The sequence below is a fragment of the Aquarana catesbeiana genome, linkage group LG09, assembly GCF_042186555.1.
Source record: "Aquarana catesbeiana isolate 2022-GZ linkage group LG09, ASM4218655v1, whole genome shotgun sequence".
Classification (NCBI taxonomy): domain Eukaryota; kingdom Metazoa; phylum Chordata; class Amphibia; order Anura; family Ranidae; genus Aquarana; species Aquarana catesbeiana.
This window is the reverse complement of record NC_133332.1, coordinates 59,453,526-59,468,835: the sequence shown is the minus strand read 5'-3', so window position 1 is coordinate 59,468,835 and position 15,310 is coordinate 59,453,526. Positions and strand designations below refer to the sequence as shown.

At 44.1% G+C, this 15,310-nt stretch overlaps 1 protein-coding gene across 2 annotated transcripts in view; it reads left to right on the top strand.

Annotated features, from left to right (window-relative positions):
* Positions 1-15,310, top strand: part of LOC141107697 (cytochrome P450 2C8-like) — an 81,818-nt gene that overhangs the window by 28,769 nt on the left and 37,739 nt on the right. The window lies entirely within an intron of this gene.

Genomic DNA, 15,310 nt, shown 5'->3' with positions numbered 1-15,310 from the left:
TATCCTGAATTGCTTGGTCAGAAATAGAGTATTACCTTTAACAGCAGATGGAAAAATATGGTACAGACAGTCAAGCAGCAGTCCTCAGACTGAGAGAACGCTGGATGTGAGCATGCACCTTAAATAGTACAACCTCTGGCAAAAATTATGGAATCACCAGTCCCTGAGGATGTTCCTTCAGTTGTTTATTGTTGTAGAAAAAAAAGCTAATCACAGACATGGCCAAAAACTAAAGGCATTTCAAATGGCAACTTTCTGGCTTTAAGAAACACTAAAAAAATCAAGAAAAATAATTGTGGTGGCCAGTAACAGTTAGATTTATAAAACAAGCACAGGGAATAAATTATGGAATCACTCAATTCTGAGGAAAAAATTATGGAATCACCCTGTAAATTTTCATTACAAACACTAACACCTGCATCAGATTAAATCTGCTTGTTAGTATGTAGGTAAAAAGGAGTGATCACACCTTGGAGAGCTGTTGCAACAAGTAGACTGACATGAAGCATGGCTCCAACACCAGAGATGTCAATTGAAAAAAAAGGAAAGGATTATCAAACTCCATAGCCTCCCTGGCGGTTTTCCCGAGTGTGGCTTGGGGTTAAATTTCAGCACCATTAGCGGTAACCCCGAGCCACACTCGGGATTACATTGCAGGATCCTGGAGCGGTACACTTACCTTGTCCCCGGGTTCCTGCGAAGTCCCCCGCAGTGTCCATGTGCTCCGTCCTCTGCCCGAAGCCTCTCTGTGCCAGGCTCCGTTCCCTGCGAGCGTCGCGACGCATGGGGGCGGAGCCTGGCGGCAAATTCAAAAAAAGTAAAAATCATAACACATACAGTACTGTAATCTTACAGATTACAGTACTGTATGAAATGATTTCACATCCCTTTTGTCCCCAGTGCTTTGGCCCATGCCCTGCATGCAGTTTTTTTATTACATATACTGTTCTTTCTACCTGGAAACTGGAGATTGTCCATAGCAACCAAAAAGTGTCCCTTTACGTCAAAAGTGGCTTTAGACCAGCTAGAAAACAGCGATAGTAAATTAGAACACTTGCAGCATTGAGCGATAGTGAATCGTGGGGAAATTTATTTTATTATTATTTTTTATTTTATTTTTTTAATTATTTATTTTTATTTATTATATTAAAATTTATGTTTTTGTGTTTCAAACTTTATCATACCCGGGATATCTACTAGACTCTTGTTTGGACAGATTTAAGTGTGTTATTGTTAAGAATTACAGACCTACAATATAAAACGCCAAATTTCCATGCAAAATAATTGTACCGCTTTTAGCACCTAAAATCCGAAATAATCATACTGCCAGGGAGGTTAAAGGTGTGATCACTCCTCTTTACCTACATACTAACAAGCAGATTTAATCTGATGCAGGTGTTAGTGTTTGTAATGAAAATTTACAGGGTGATTCCATAATTTTTTACTCAGAATTGAGTGATTCCATAATTTATTCCCTGTGCTTGTTCTATAAATCTAACTGTTACTGGCCACCACAATTATTTTTCTTGATTTTTTTTTAGTGTTTCTTAAAGCCAGAAAGTTGCCATTTGAAATGCCTTTAGTTTTTGGCCATGTCTGTGATCTGCTTTTTTTCTACAACAATAAACAACTGAAGGAACATCTTCAGGGACTGTTGAGTCCATAATTTTTGCCAGGGGTTGTATAAGGCTGTGTGGAAGCCAATCAGGCAAACTAGTAATGTGTTGCTAGTAGTTCCAATATGATCAGCTGCAAAAAGAAGCAGCTGAGATAGGAACTCAGAGTGTCTCCCTAAAGCAAGGGCGTGCGGCATAGCCATAGAAGAGGTCCCCATCAGTGCGATGCATTGCAACTAGATGGGGACATACAAGAGCTCGATCCTGCACAAAGGCATAGGTTGGGGTCACAAGGACCTCCATACCTCATAAGCCATGCACAGGAGAAGCCTACCCGCTGACATGTGCGAAGTACGGTGCAGACCCGGCCACGTGCAAAGCACCATCTAGTGGCCAAGTAGAGTGATGACAGCCAACATGTTCACAAAGGCACAAATAAATACAGCACAAAAATATATATATACAAAAAAGAGAAGAGTGGAAAGTAAAAGAAAAATAAGCAATGGAATAAACCAAAATGAATGCAAGGTGTATATACAAATATCCACAAGATTATACAAATGGCAGTAATTAACGATATATGTATAGTCTATTCAAATAGTCAAAGTATACTCATTACATTGAGATTCACACCCATAGCTCCATATACAGTGGGGACGGAAAGTATTCAGACCCCCTTAAATTTTTCACTCTTTATTATATTGCAGCCATTTGCTAAAATCATTTAAGTTCTTTTTTTTCCTCATTAATGTACACACAGCACCCCATATTGACAGAAAAATACAGAATTGTTGACATTTTTGCAGATTTATTAAAAAAAAAAAACTGAAATATCACATGGTCCTAAGTATTCAGACCCTTTGCTCGGTATTTAGTAGAAGCACCCTTTTCTTTCAAATATTTTTATTGGGTTTTACATATAAATACATTTGATAACAGCAGAAATCATATATATATATATTTCTACATGCAAGACCATATAGATTACTAACAGTAAGGTTATGTACCAATATGTGTGCAGATGACATTTAGGAAAATATAACCTGTCATGAACTATTTATAGTTCTGTATCCCCGGGTGGTGGTTGCTTGCATTTCCCTCTCACCCCTAATGGGATCATACAGTGATTAGGATAGGCCGATTACAGGATACAGATACCAAAATGCTCTGGTTACCTGTTAAGGTAATGTGATATATAAAGATATGCGTTTTATTGTCAACAAAAGGAGGCTAAACTAAAAACAACATAAATTTATAACATAAAGTAAAAACAGAAAAAGGGGAATGTAATAGAAATTACAGTTACCAACATTGCATTCAGATACCACTTTATTCAGTATAAACAGTTAGGATACCTAACAATTCCTGCAGGTATGATAAGCCAAGGTTATAGGTCTTTGGCCGCTTCTGGATGATGGAACCAAGCTTGCCATACTTTCATAAATTGTGGCGCCTTAAACTTTTTAAAGTAGAAGCATCCTTTTGATCTAATACAGCCATGAGTCTTTTTGGGAAAGATGCAACAAGTTTTTCACACCTGGATTTGGGGATCCTCTACCATTCCTCTTTGCAGATCCTCTCCAGTTCTGTCAGGTTGGATGGTAAACGTTGGTGGACAGCCATTTTTAGGTCTCTCCAGAGATGCTCAATTGGGTTTAAGTCAGGGCTCTGGCTGGGCCATTCAAGAACAGTCACGGAGTTGTTGTGAAGCCACTCCTTCGTTATTTTAGCTGTGTGCTTAGGGCCATTGTCTTGTTGGAAGGTAAACCTTCGGCCCAGTCTGAGGTACTGAGCACTCTGGAGAAGGTTTTCATCCAGGATATCCCTGTACTTGGCCACATTCATCTTTCCCTCGATTGCAACCAGTCGTTATGTCCCTGCAGCTGAAAAACACCCCCACAGCATGATGCTGCCACCACCATGCTTCACTGTTAGGACTGTATTGGACAGGTGATGAGCAGTGCCTGGTTTTCTCCTCACATACCGCTTAGAATTAAGGCCAAAAAGTTCTATCTTGGTCTCATCAGACCAGAGAATCTTATTTCTCACCATCTTGGAGTCCTTCAGGTGTTTTTTAGCAAACGCCATTCGGGCTTTCATGTGTCTTGCACTAAGGAGAGGCTTCCGTTGGGCCACTCTGCCATAAAGCCCCGACTGGTGGAGGCCTGCAGTGATGGTTGACTTTCTACAACTTTCTCCAAACTCCCGACTGCATCTCTGGAGCTCAGCCACAGTGATTAGGGATGAGCCGAACACCCCCCTGTTCGGTTCGCACCGGAACATGCGAACAGGAAAAAAGTTCGTTCGAACACGCGAACACCGTTAAAGTCTATGGGACACGAACATGAATAAACAAAAGTGCTAATTTTAAAGGCTTATATGCAAGTTATTGTCATAAAAAAGTGTTTGGGGACCTGGGTCCTGCCCCAGGGGACATGGATCAATGCAAAAAAAAAGTTTTAAAAACGGCCGTTTTTTCAGGAGCAGTGATTTTAATAATGCTTAAAGTCAAACAATAAAAGTGTAATATCCCTTTAAATTTCGTACCTGGGGGGTGTCTATAGTATGCTTGTAAAGGGGCGCATGTTTCCTGTGTTTAGATCAGTCTGACAGCAAAATGACATTTTGAAGGAAAAAACTCATTTAAAACTACCCGCGGCTATTGCATTGCCGACAATACACATAGAAGTTCATTGATAAAAACGGCATGAGAATTCCCCAAAGGTGAACCCCGAACCAAAATTAAAAAAAAAAAATGACGTGGGAGTCCTCCTAAATTCCATACCAGGCCCTTCAGGTCTGGTATGGATATTAAGGGGAACCCTGGCCAAAATTAAAAAAAAAAAAATGACGTGGGGTTCCCCCTAAATTCCATACCAGACCCTTCAGGTCTGGTATGGATTTTAAGGGGAACCCCGCGCCAAAAAAAAAAAAAAAAACGGCGTGGGGTCTCCCCAAAAATCCATACCAGACCCTTATCCGAGCACGCAACCTGGCAGGCCGCAGGAAAAGAGGGGGGGACGAGAGTGCGGCCCCCCCTCCCTCCTGAACCGTACCAGGCCACATGCCCTCAACATTGGGAGGGTGCTTTGGGGTAGCCCCCAAAAACACCTTGTCCCCATGTTGATGAGGACAAGGGCCTCATCCCCACAACCCTGGCCGGTGGTTGTGGGGGTCTGCGGGCGGGGGGCTTATCGGAATCTGGAAGCCCCCTTTAACAAGGTGACCCCCAGATCCCGGCCCCCCCCCTGTGTGAAATGGTAAGGGGGTACATAGGTACCCCTACCATTTCACGAAAAAAGTGTCAAAAATGTTAAAAATGACAAGAGACAGTTTTTGACAATTCCTTTATTTAAATGCTTCTTCTTTCTTCTATCTTCCTTCATCTTCTGGTTCTTCCTCCGGCGTTCTCGTCCAGCATCTCCTCCGCGGCGTCTTCTATCTTCTTCTCCTCGGGCCGCTCCGCACCCATGGCATGGGGGGGAGGCTCCCGCTCTTCTCTTCTTCTTCTCTTCTTCTCTTCTTCATTTTCTTCTCCGGGCCGCTCCGCAATCCATGTTGGCATGGAGGGAGGCTCCCGCTGTGTGACGGCGCTCCTCGTCTGACAGTTCTTAAATAACGGGGGTTAAATAACCCGGTGACCCCGCCCCACTCTGACGCACGGTGACTTGACGGGACTTCCCTGTGACGTCACGGGGAATGCCACAGGGAAGTCCCGTCATGTCCCGTGCGTCAGAGGGGGGCGGGGTCACCGGGTGGCCCCGCCCCCGTTATTTAGGAACTGTCAGACGAGGAGCACCGTCACACAGCGGGAGCCTCCCTCCATGCCAGCATGGATTGCGGAGCGGCCCGGAGAAGAAAATGAAGAAGAGAAGAAGAGAAGAAAAGAAGAAGAGAAGAGCGGGAGCCTCCCCCCCATGCCATGGGTGCGGAGCGGCCCGAGGAGAAGAAGATAGAAGACGCCGCGGAGGAGATGCTGGACGAGAACGCCGGAGGAAGAACCAGAAGAGCCAGAAGAACCAGAAGAACCAGAAGATGAAGGAAGATAGAAGAAAGAAGAAGCATTTAAATAAAGGAATTGTCAAAAACTGTCTCTTGTCATTTTTAACATTTTTGACACTTTTTTCGTGAAATGGTAGGGGTATAAGTACCCCCTTACCATTTCACACAGGGGGGGGCTGGGATCTGGGGGTCACCTTGTTAAAGGGGGCTTCCAGATTCCGATAAGCCCCCCGCCCGCAGACCCCCACAACCACCGGCCAGGGTTGTGGGGATGAGGCCCTTGTCCTCATCAACATGGGGACAAGGTGTTTTGGGGGCTACCCCAAAGCACCCTCCCAATGTTGAGGGCATGTGGCCTGGTACGGTTCAGGAGGGAGGGGGGGCCGCACTCTCGTCCCCCCCTCTTTTCCTGCGGCCTGCCAGGTTGCGTGCTCGGATAAGGGTCTGGTATGGATTTTTGGGGGGACCCCACGCCGTTTTTTTTTTTTTTTTTTGGCGCGGGGTTCCCCTTAAAATCCATACCAGACCTGAAGGGTCTGGTATGGAATTTAGGGGGAACCCCACGTCATTTTTTTTTAAATTTTGGCCGGGGTTCCCCTTAATATCCATATCAGACCTGAAGGGCCTGGTATGGAATTTAGGGGGACTCCCACGTCATTTTTTTTTTTAAATTTTGGTTCGGGGTTCCCCTTTGGGGAATTCCCATGCCGTTTTTATCAATGAACTTCTATGTGTATTGTCGGCAATGCAATAGCCGCGGGTAGTTTTAAATGAGTTTTTTCCTTCAAAATGTCATTTTGCTGTCAGACTGTTCTAAACACAGGAAACATGCGCCCCTTTACAGGCATACTATAGACACCCCCCAGGTACGAAATTTAAAGGGATATTACACTTTTATTGATTGACTTTAACCATTATTAAAATCACTGCTCCTGAAAAAACGTCCGTTTTTAAAACTTTTTTTTGCATTGATCCATGTCCCCTGGGGCAGGACCCAGGTCCCCAAACACTTTTTATGACAATAACTTGCATATTAGCCTTTAAAATTAGCACTTTTGATTTTTCCCATAGACTTTTAAAGGGTGTTCCGCAGCATTCGAATTTGCCGCGAGCACCCCAAATTGTTCGCTGTTCGGCGAACTTGCGAACAGCCAATGTTCGAGTCGAACATGAGTTCGACTCGAACTCGAAGCTCATCCCTAACAGTGATATTTGGGTTCTTCTTTACCTCTCTCACCAAGGCTCTTATCCCCCTTAGATTGGCCAGACGGCCAGCTCTAGGAAGGGTTCTGGTCATCCCAAACGTCTTCCATTTAAGGATTATGGAGGCCACTGTGCTCTTAGGAACCTTAAGTGCAGCAGAAATTTTTTTGTAACCTTGGCCAGATCTGTGCCTTGTCACATTTCTGTCTCTGAGCTCTTCAGGCAGTTCATTTGACCTCATGATTCTCATTTGCTCTGACATGCACTGTGAGCTGTAAGGTCTTATATAGACAGGTGTGTGGCTTTCCTAATCAAGTTCAATCAGTATAATCAAACACAGCTGGACTCAAATGAAGGTGTAGAACAATCTCAAGGATAATCAGAAGAAATGGACAGCACCTGAGTTAAATATATGAGTGTCACAGCAAAGGGTCTGAATACTTAGTACCATGTGATATTTCAGTTTTTCTTTTTTAATAAATCTGCAAAAATGTCAACAATTCTGTGTTTTTCTGTCAATATGGGGTGCTGTGTGTACATTAATGAGGGAAAAAAATGAACTTAAATGATTTTAGCAAATGGCTGCAATATAACAAAGAGTGAAAAATTTAAGGGGGTCTGAATACTTTCCGTCCCCACTGTATCAATGACGGTACATCTTCTCACAGATATGTTATGATTATATAAAATTTACACAATCAAAAAAAGAGGGGAGCAAGGAAAAGAGAAGAGTTATATTAGCAGAGGATTGAATGCCTGTAACCCCTTGGAATTTAGTTGAATAGCCCTCAAGTATCGCCATCTAAGTTTGGACCAATATGGACAAGAGATGAGAGCATGGCTCAAAAAGTATAAACAATGAATAATTCAAAAAGAAAAAATATCAAAAATACAGCAGCGAGAAAATAAATTTTTATAGATTCAATTCACAGCCCCCTGAAACAAAGCCAGGGAGAAAGGACCTGAAGTTGAAAGCCTCATTGAGGCCTGGAAATAAAGTAGGCTGTAAGTTGAATATCCATCTCAATTCACATTGGAGGTGCTTCTTAAAGTCGCCTCCCCTCGAGTGAAAATGTACTCGATCAAGTGCCAAAAAATTTATTTCGGAATGGATTCGGGATGGACTAGTGCCATATGGCGACCAATGGGTACATCAGGGTTTCATTTAAGTATGGTGGATAGATGTGGATATATATACGTTTCCAAAAATCAATATTGATACATTTATCCATGTGCTGACAGTATGAACATCCACCACATGCCAACGTTCCCAGAGTTTTGCATATATCACCCTTATATGATTTATATTCACTATCTACTAGTCTGTCACCTACAGAAGTTGCTCTCCTGTAGGAAAGGGCTGGCAGATTAGGAACAAAAGGGGCAAGTAATGAATCCATGGTTAGTAAATGCCAGTACTTATTAAAGCGGAGTTCCACACAAAAATGGAACTTCCGCTTTTCGGAACCCTCGCCCCCACCGGTGTCACATTTGGCACCTCTCAGGGGGGTGCAGATACCTGTATAATACAGGCATTTGCACCCATTTCCGGGCATAGACTCCCGCAGGGGTCTACGCCACTTCCCGTCCCCCCCCCCGCTGTCTCCTGGGAGACACACAAGTCCCAGAGACAAGGGGCAGACCTCCACTTTAAGGATTCATCTGTTTATGTTGTGTCAAATAGGTAGTAATAATCCTAGTTGTATCATTTTTCTTAGGAGATTGTTTATCGACATTTAGTAGGACATGATGGGATAGACCAATAGTTCTCTGATATGCTTTTTTTAGACAAGTATTGATGTATCCCCTTTCCAAAAGCCTGTCTCTCAGAGTGCTTTTTGGAAGCTGGCATCATCTGAGCAATTGCGACGTGCCCTCGAGTATTGACTGTATGGGATTGATGCCAATAAAGGTTTGGGGTGAAAGCTGGATGCATGAAGTAATGAGTTCCCTGCTGCAGGTTTTCGATACAGTTCACTGAATAAACTGCCATTTGGTTGTTTTTTGATAAGCACATCCAAGAATGTGATCTCGGTTGTGCTGTGAGTCATAGTAAAACTTAGGTTAAAGTAATTTGTATTAAAACATGCCATGAATTCATGCAAAAGGTCATCAGGTCCATCCCAGATGACGAACACGTCATCGATGTACCAGTACCATGCACTAACATGGCCCATATACACCGATAGCAAGTCGTAGGTAAGCAGTGAATGTTCCCACTCCCCCAGGTACAGGTTGGCGTACGATGGGGTACATTGTAAGGTGCATGCTCACATCCAGCGTTGTCTCGTCTGAGGACTGCTGCCTGACTGTCTGCACCATATTTTTCCATCTGCTGTTAAAGGTAATACTTACTCTATTTCTGACCAAGCAATTCAGGATATACTATGCCTGCTTTGCTGAGTGATCATAGTATGATGTTTTCATTAACATCATAATATTATATTTAATTGCTACAACTAAATCTGAGGTCTTTTCTCTATGACTTTTCAGATAAATGTGCTCTGCTGGGTATATACCAGGGAGTCTCTTGCATGTGCTAAGCACTTGGTTGCCTCCTGTCTGCGCAGCTGCACATCACCCGGTCCTTCTCTGAGTTTTCTCCAACCAACGTGGTGTACATGTCATTTTATCCTTTTTGTATGTTGTCTTCATGAAATTCATATGTAAGTATTTTGACTCAAAATAATATACAAAACATTTTTATGATGTTAACTGCTGTTACATAACACTGCACACATATTATGTGTTATATTTGTGTTGCAGACAAATTCACCCCAAGCCAATCTCCTCTGATGAAGGAAAATATGTACCAATAAGGATTTCCGAAACATGTCAGGATGCATGCTATATCCATGGACTGACCTCAGTTTAATTTTGGCAGCACCTTGACTATTAGCCTTAGGTTTGATATAATTCGATATATATATGCATTTTCATGTATTATGAATGTCATTGGTAGGGATGAGCCGAACACCCCCCTGTTCGGTTCGCACCAGAACATGCGAACAGGAAAAAAGTTCGCTCGAATACCCGAACACTGTTAAAATCTATGGGACACGAACATGAATAATCAAAAGTGCTAATTTTAAAGGCTTATATGCAAGTTATTGTCATAAAAAGTGTTTGAGGACCCGGGTCCTGCCCCAGGGGACATGGATCAATGCAGTGATTTTAATAATGCTTAAAGTCAAACAATAAAAGTGTAATATCCCTTTAAATTTCGTACCTGGGGGGTGTCTATAGTATGCCTGTAAAGGGGCGCATGTTTCCCGTGTTTAGAACAGTCTGACAGCAAAATGACATTTCGAAGGAAAAATTCCATTTAAAACTACCCACGGCTATTGCATTGCCGACAATACACATAGAAGTTCATTGATAAAAACAGCATAGGAATTCAACACAGGGAAACCCCGAACCAAAATTAAAAAAAAAATGACGTGGGGGTCCCCCTAAATTCCATACCAGGCCCTTCAGGTCTGGTATGGATATTAAGGGGAACCCCGGCCAAAATTAAAAAAAAAAATGACGTGGGGTTCCCCCTAAATTCCATACCAGACCCTTCAGGTCTGGTATGGATTTTAAGGGGAACCCCGCGCCAAAAAAAAAAATGGTGTGGGGTCCCCCCAAAAATCCATACCAGACCCTTATCCGAGCACGCAACCTGGCAGGCCGCAGGAAAAGAGGGGGGGACGAGAGTGCTGCCCCCCCCTCCTGAACCGTTCCAGGCCACATGCCCTCAACATTGGGAGGGTGCTTTGGGGTAGCCCCCCAAAACACCTTGTCCCCATGTTGATGAGGACAAGGGCCTCATCCCCACAACCCTGGCTGGTGGTTGTGGGGGTCTGCGGGCAGGGGGCTTATCGGAATCTGGAAGCCCCCTTTAACAAGGGGACCCCCAGATCCCAGCCCCCCCCTGTGTGAAATGGTAAGGGGGTACTTACCCCTACCATTTCACTAAAAAACTGTCAAAAATGTTAAAAATGACAAGAGACAGTTTTTGACAATTCCTTTATTTAAATGCTTCTTCTTTCTTCCCTCTTCCTTCATCTTCTTCTTCTGCTGGTTCTTCTGGCTCTTCTGGTTCTTCCTCCGGCGTTCTCATCCAGCATCTCCTCCGCGGCGTTTTCTATCTTCTTCTCCTCGGGCCGCTCCGCACCCATGGCATGGGGGGAGGCTCCCGCTCTTCTCTTCATCTTCTTCTTCATCCTCTTCTCTTCTTCCTTCTTCTCTTCTTCATTTTCTTCTCCGGGCCGCTCCGCACCCATGCTGGCATGGAGGGAGGCTCCCGCTGTGAGACGGAGTCTCCTCGTCTGACAGTTCTTAAATAACGGGGGGCGGGGCAACCCGGTGACCCCGCCCCCCCTCTGACGCATGGTGACTTGACGGGACTTCCCTGTGACGTCACGGGGAATGCCACAGGGAAGTCCCGTCATGTCCCGTGCGTCAGAGGGGGCAGGGTCACCGGGTGGCCCCGCCCCCCGTTATTTAAGAACCGTCAGACGAGGAGATGCCGTCACACAGCGGGAGCCTCCCTCCATGCCAGCATGGATGCGGAGCGGCCCGGAGAAGAAAATGAAGAAGAGAAGAAGGAAGAAGAGAAGAGGATGAAGAAGAAGATGAAGAGAAGAGCGGGAGCCTCCCCCCATGCCATGGGTGCGGAGTGGCCCGAGGAGAAGAAGATAGAAGACGCCGCGGAGGAGATGCTGGACGAGAACGCCGGAGGAAGAACCAGAAGAGCCAGAAGAACCAGAAGAAGAAGAAGGAAGATAGAAGAAAGAAGAAGCATTTAAATAAAGGAATTGTCAAAAACTGTCTCTTGTCATTTTTAACATTTTTGACAGTTTTTTAGTGAAATGGTAGGGGTAAGTACCCCCTTACCATTTCACACAGGGGGGGGGTGGGATCTGGGGGTTCCCTTGTTAAAGGGGGCTTCCAGATTCCGATAAGCCCCCCGCCCGCAGACCCCCACAACCACCGGCCAGGGTTGTGGGGATGAGGCCCTTGTCCTCATCAACATGGGGACAAGGTGTTTTGGGGGGCTACCCCAAAGCACCCTCCCAATGTTGAGGGCATGTGGCCTGGTACGGTTCAGGAGGGGGGGGCACTCTCGTCCCCCCCTCTTTTCCTGCAGCCTGCCAGGTTGCGTGCTCGGATAAGGGTCTGGTATGGATTTTTGGGGGGACCCCACGCCGTTTTTTTTTTTGGCGCGGGGTTCCCCTTAAAATCCATACCAGACCTGAAGGGTCTGGTATGGAATTTAGGGGGAACCCCACATCATTTTTTTTTAAATTTTGGCCGGGGTTCCCCTTAATATCCATACCAGACCTGAAGGGCCTGGTATGGAATTTAGGGGGACTCCCACGTCATTTTTTTTTAAATTTTGGTTCGGGGTTTCCCTGTGTTGAATTCCCATGCCGTTTTTATCAATGAACTTCTATGTGTATTGTCGGCAATGCAATAGCCGTGGGTAGTTTTAAATGGAATTTTTCCTTCGAAATGTCATTTTGCTGTCAGACTGTTCTAAACATGGGAAACATGCGCCCCTTTACAGGCATACTATAGACACCCCCCAGCTACGAAATTTAAAGGGATATTACACTTTTATTGTTTGACTTAAAGCATTATTAAAATCACTGCTCCTGAAAAAACGTCCGTTTTTAAAACTTTTTTTTGCATTGATCCATGTCCCCTGGGGCAGGACCCGGGTCCCCAAACACTTTTTATGACAATAACTTGCATATTAGCCTTTAAAATTAGCACTTTTGATTTCTCCCATAGACTTTTAAAGGGTGTTCTGCGGCATTCGAATTTGCCGCGAACACCCCAAATTGTTCGCTGTTCGGCGAACTTGCGAACAGCCAATGTTCGAGTCGAACATGAGTTCGACTCGAACTCGAAGCTCATCCCTAGTCATTGGTGTACTTTGTATACATATTTTTTAATGATTGTTGTCTTTTGGCAATATTTAGTGTTTTGTATTCAATAAAAGTGGCACATAGCTGCCTTTTATATATTTATATATCTATATACCTTCTTCTGCCTAAAAAGTCCAAGGGGGGCGGCTCCTCATGCACTAGTTGCATGCTTTCCATGTTTACAATATAGGATGTTGGCAGTCCCTCACATTCCATTCCCCAGTCATTTCTATTTCCAAGTCCAAGTCTATACTTAATAGAGGTCATAGGGGTTCCCAAAAGAGCAGGTATTCTCATACCATCACTTCCATAATAACGCTAAAAAGGATAGAACAAAAGAAAGACATGTAAATAGCTTGTGTTTTAAGAAAGAAATTCTGGCATTACCTGACACCAACAAATACATTAAAGGGGTTGTAAAGGTTTGTGTTTTTTCACCTTAATGCATTCTATGCATTAAGGTGAAAAAACACCTGGCAGTCACCGGCCCCCTAGCCCCCCCCTTTTAATTACCTGAACCCCTTCAGTCAGTCGGCAGGGACGCGCTGTCTTTCTCTCCACGGGCTCCCAACTCTTGATTGGATAGATTGATAGCAGCGCAGCCATTGGCTCCCGCTGCTGTCAATCAAATCCAATGATGCGGGCACCAGGGGGCAGGGCCGAGTCCGGCATTCTGTGTCTATAGACGCAAATGCTGGACCCTGGAGTGTGCCTGCATGGTAACCCCTCGGGGAAGTGCTTCTCCAAGGGGGTTATCAGATGTGGGGCGGAACCGCGAGAGCCGCCGGGGGACACCAGAAGAGCAAGTTCGGGGCCACTCTGTGGAAAACGAGCTGCAAAAAAAAGGCCTTTAGAGTCACTTTAAGGTTGTCTTATGGTGTGTATATACATGTTGGGGTAACTTCCTGACACTCACTGAAACTGAAGAAGTAGTTTGTAAGCTGCAAACTTCTTCAACATTTACAGAAAAGGTCCAGTTGAATGTGATTTAACTATTGCTAGTCATGCTCATGGTTTCCATATCTTACACTTGTAAGAGTTTCTTACATAGTTTGGTCCCATTCCTTATACTTGTATAGCAACAGTATATCCAATCTTCCTCCAATCAACTGAGTACTAGGTTTATGAAGGAATAGGTCATTCTGTAAAGGCAGATGGTGGAATACCTTTCTCTGTATTCTAGAGATAACCAGACCATATACAGTGCCTTGAACTTGCTTTTATTAAGGGAAGACATGGATCCTTGTCCATGCTTTGCAAGAACACAGGATCCATGTCTTCTCCACTTGCAGAACGGCAATCTGCCTTGTTTACATAGGCAGACTGCCTCTGTAACAAACGATCAGCGGGTGCCTACAGACATCAAGCTGATCGGCTCCCGGTGTGCATAATCACAGTGGCGCACATTCACGCCCCAGACCCCAAAAGTGCAGGATTATGTAAAACTGCTATAGGGAATCCATGAAGTGGATAATATAGTGTCCAGAAGTTGATCCCAAATGGTGAATGGATGGAATATCCACAAATGCATCAAAGTGATATCCACCTCCAGATAGTTATCAGAAAAGTGAGTCTTAGTGCAAAAATTATGTTTAAAGTGCATCCACAGTGTGCCAGTTCCACTATCTTGATATACACAATTCCTGGATGACCCCTTGAGAAGCATTGTGGTAGGCACCGCTATTACAGTGTTCTCCACTATCTTCTGGGTCCCGTGCCAAGCAGCCGCCCTGCTGCATTGTGAATACAGGAGGTCGCCCACTCAGCACTGGTGCCATTGAGAGAGTGCTTTACATTTTCCCAATGGATGCAAAGTGTTCTCTGATTGGATGAGGTAGAGAGCAAGCAAGGTATGCAGCCATACAAAAGTAGCTACACAGATAGGAACGTATTACAGTGGAGTCAACATTTATTGGAAGATGATGTACAAGATGTCACAAGATGACCAGTGGGAGCAATGGTCGAAATACAGTCCATGTCTGTTGGGTTGAGTCTCAGATGCCAACGCTAAGAGAGTTCACTGAATGCTTTAGGATGTTGTATGAAGACATTAGCTAATTGTACAGCTCAGAAGCTTCTGCTAGTGTCATAAGTAGGCTCTAGGCTCAGAATACATATCAAGTATGTAATTTTTCCACCCTTCGCTTGATATATGGCCCTTCAGGCTCAACATGGAAGTCTCCCAGTCTCTAGGAATTGAGTCTTACACAATTCATTGACGACAGATAATAATCACTTAATTTTTATTGTTTTTTCTTCTTTGGCATACTTGTCCTTGATGTACACAATAATGTGACACCATACATTTCCTACTAATGCCTAGCCTGGGCAGTGCTTTATCGGGTATAGTACATAGCATGTAATATAATTCTCTTGTTTTCTTTTCTTGTTCATACTTTTTTTCCTTTCTGTTTCCCACACCCAATGCTCAACCTGGGATATTCACCTAGGGTAACTGATTGGTCATCATGAATACCTACGGTTTTTCCGATATATTCAAAGTTCTGAAGGTGACAATTTGTCTACTGATGGCTTACATATAAAACATTTTGATTTTTGATTGTGCTTTTC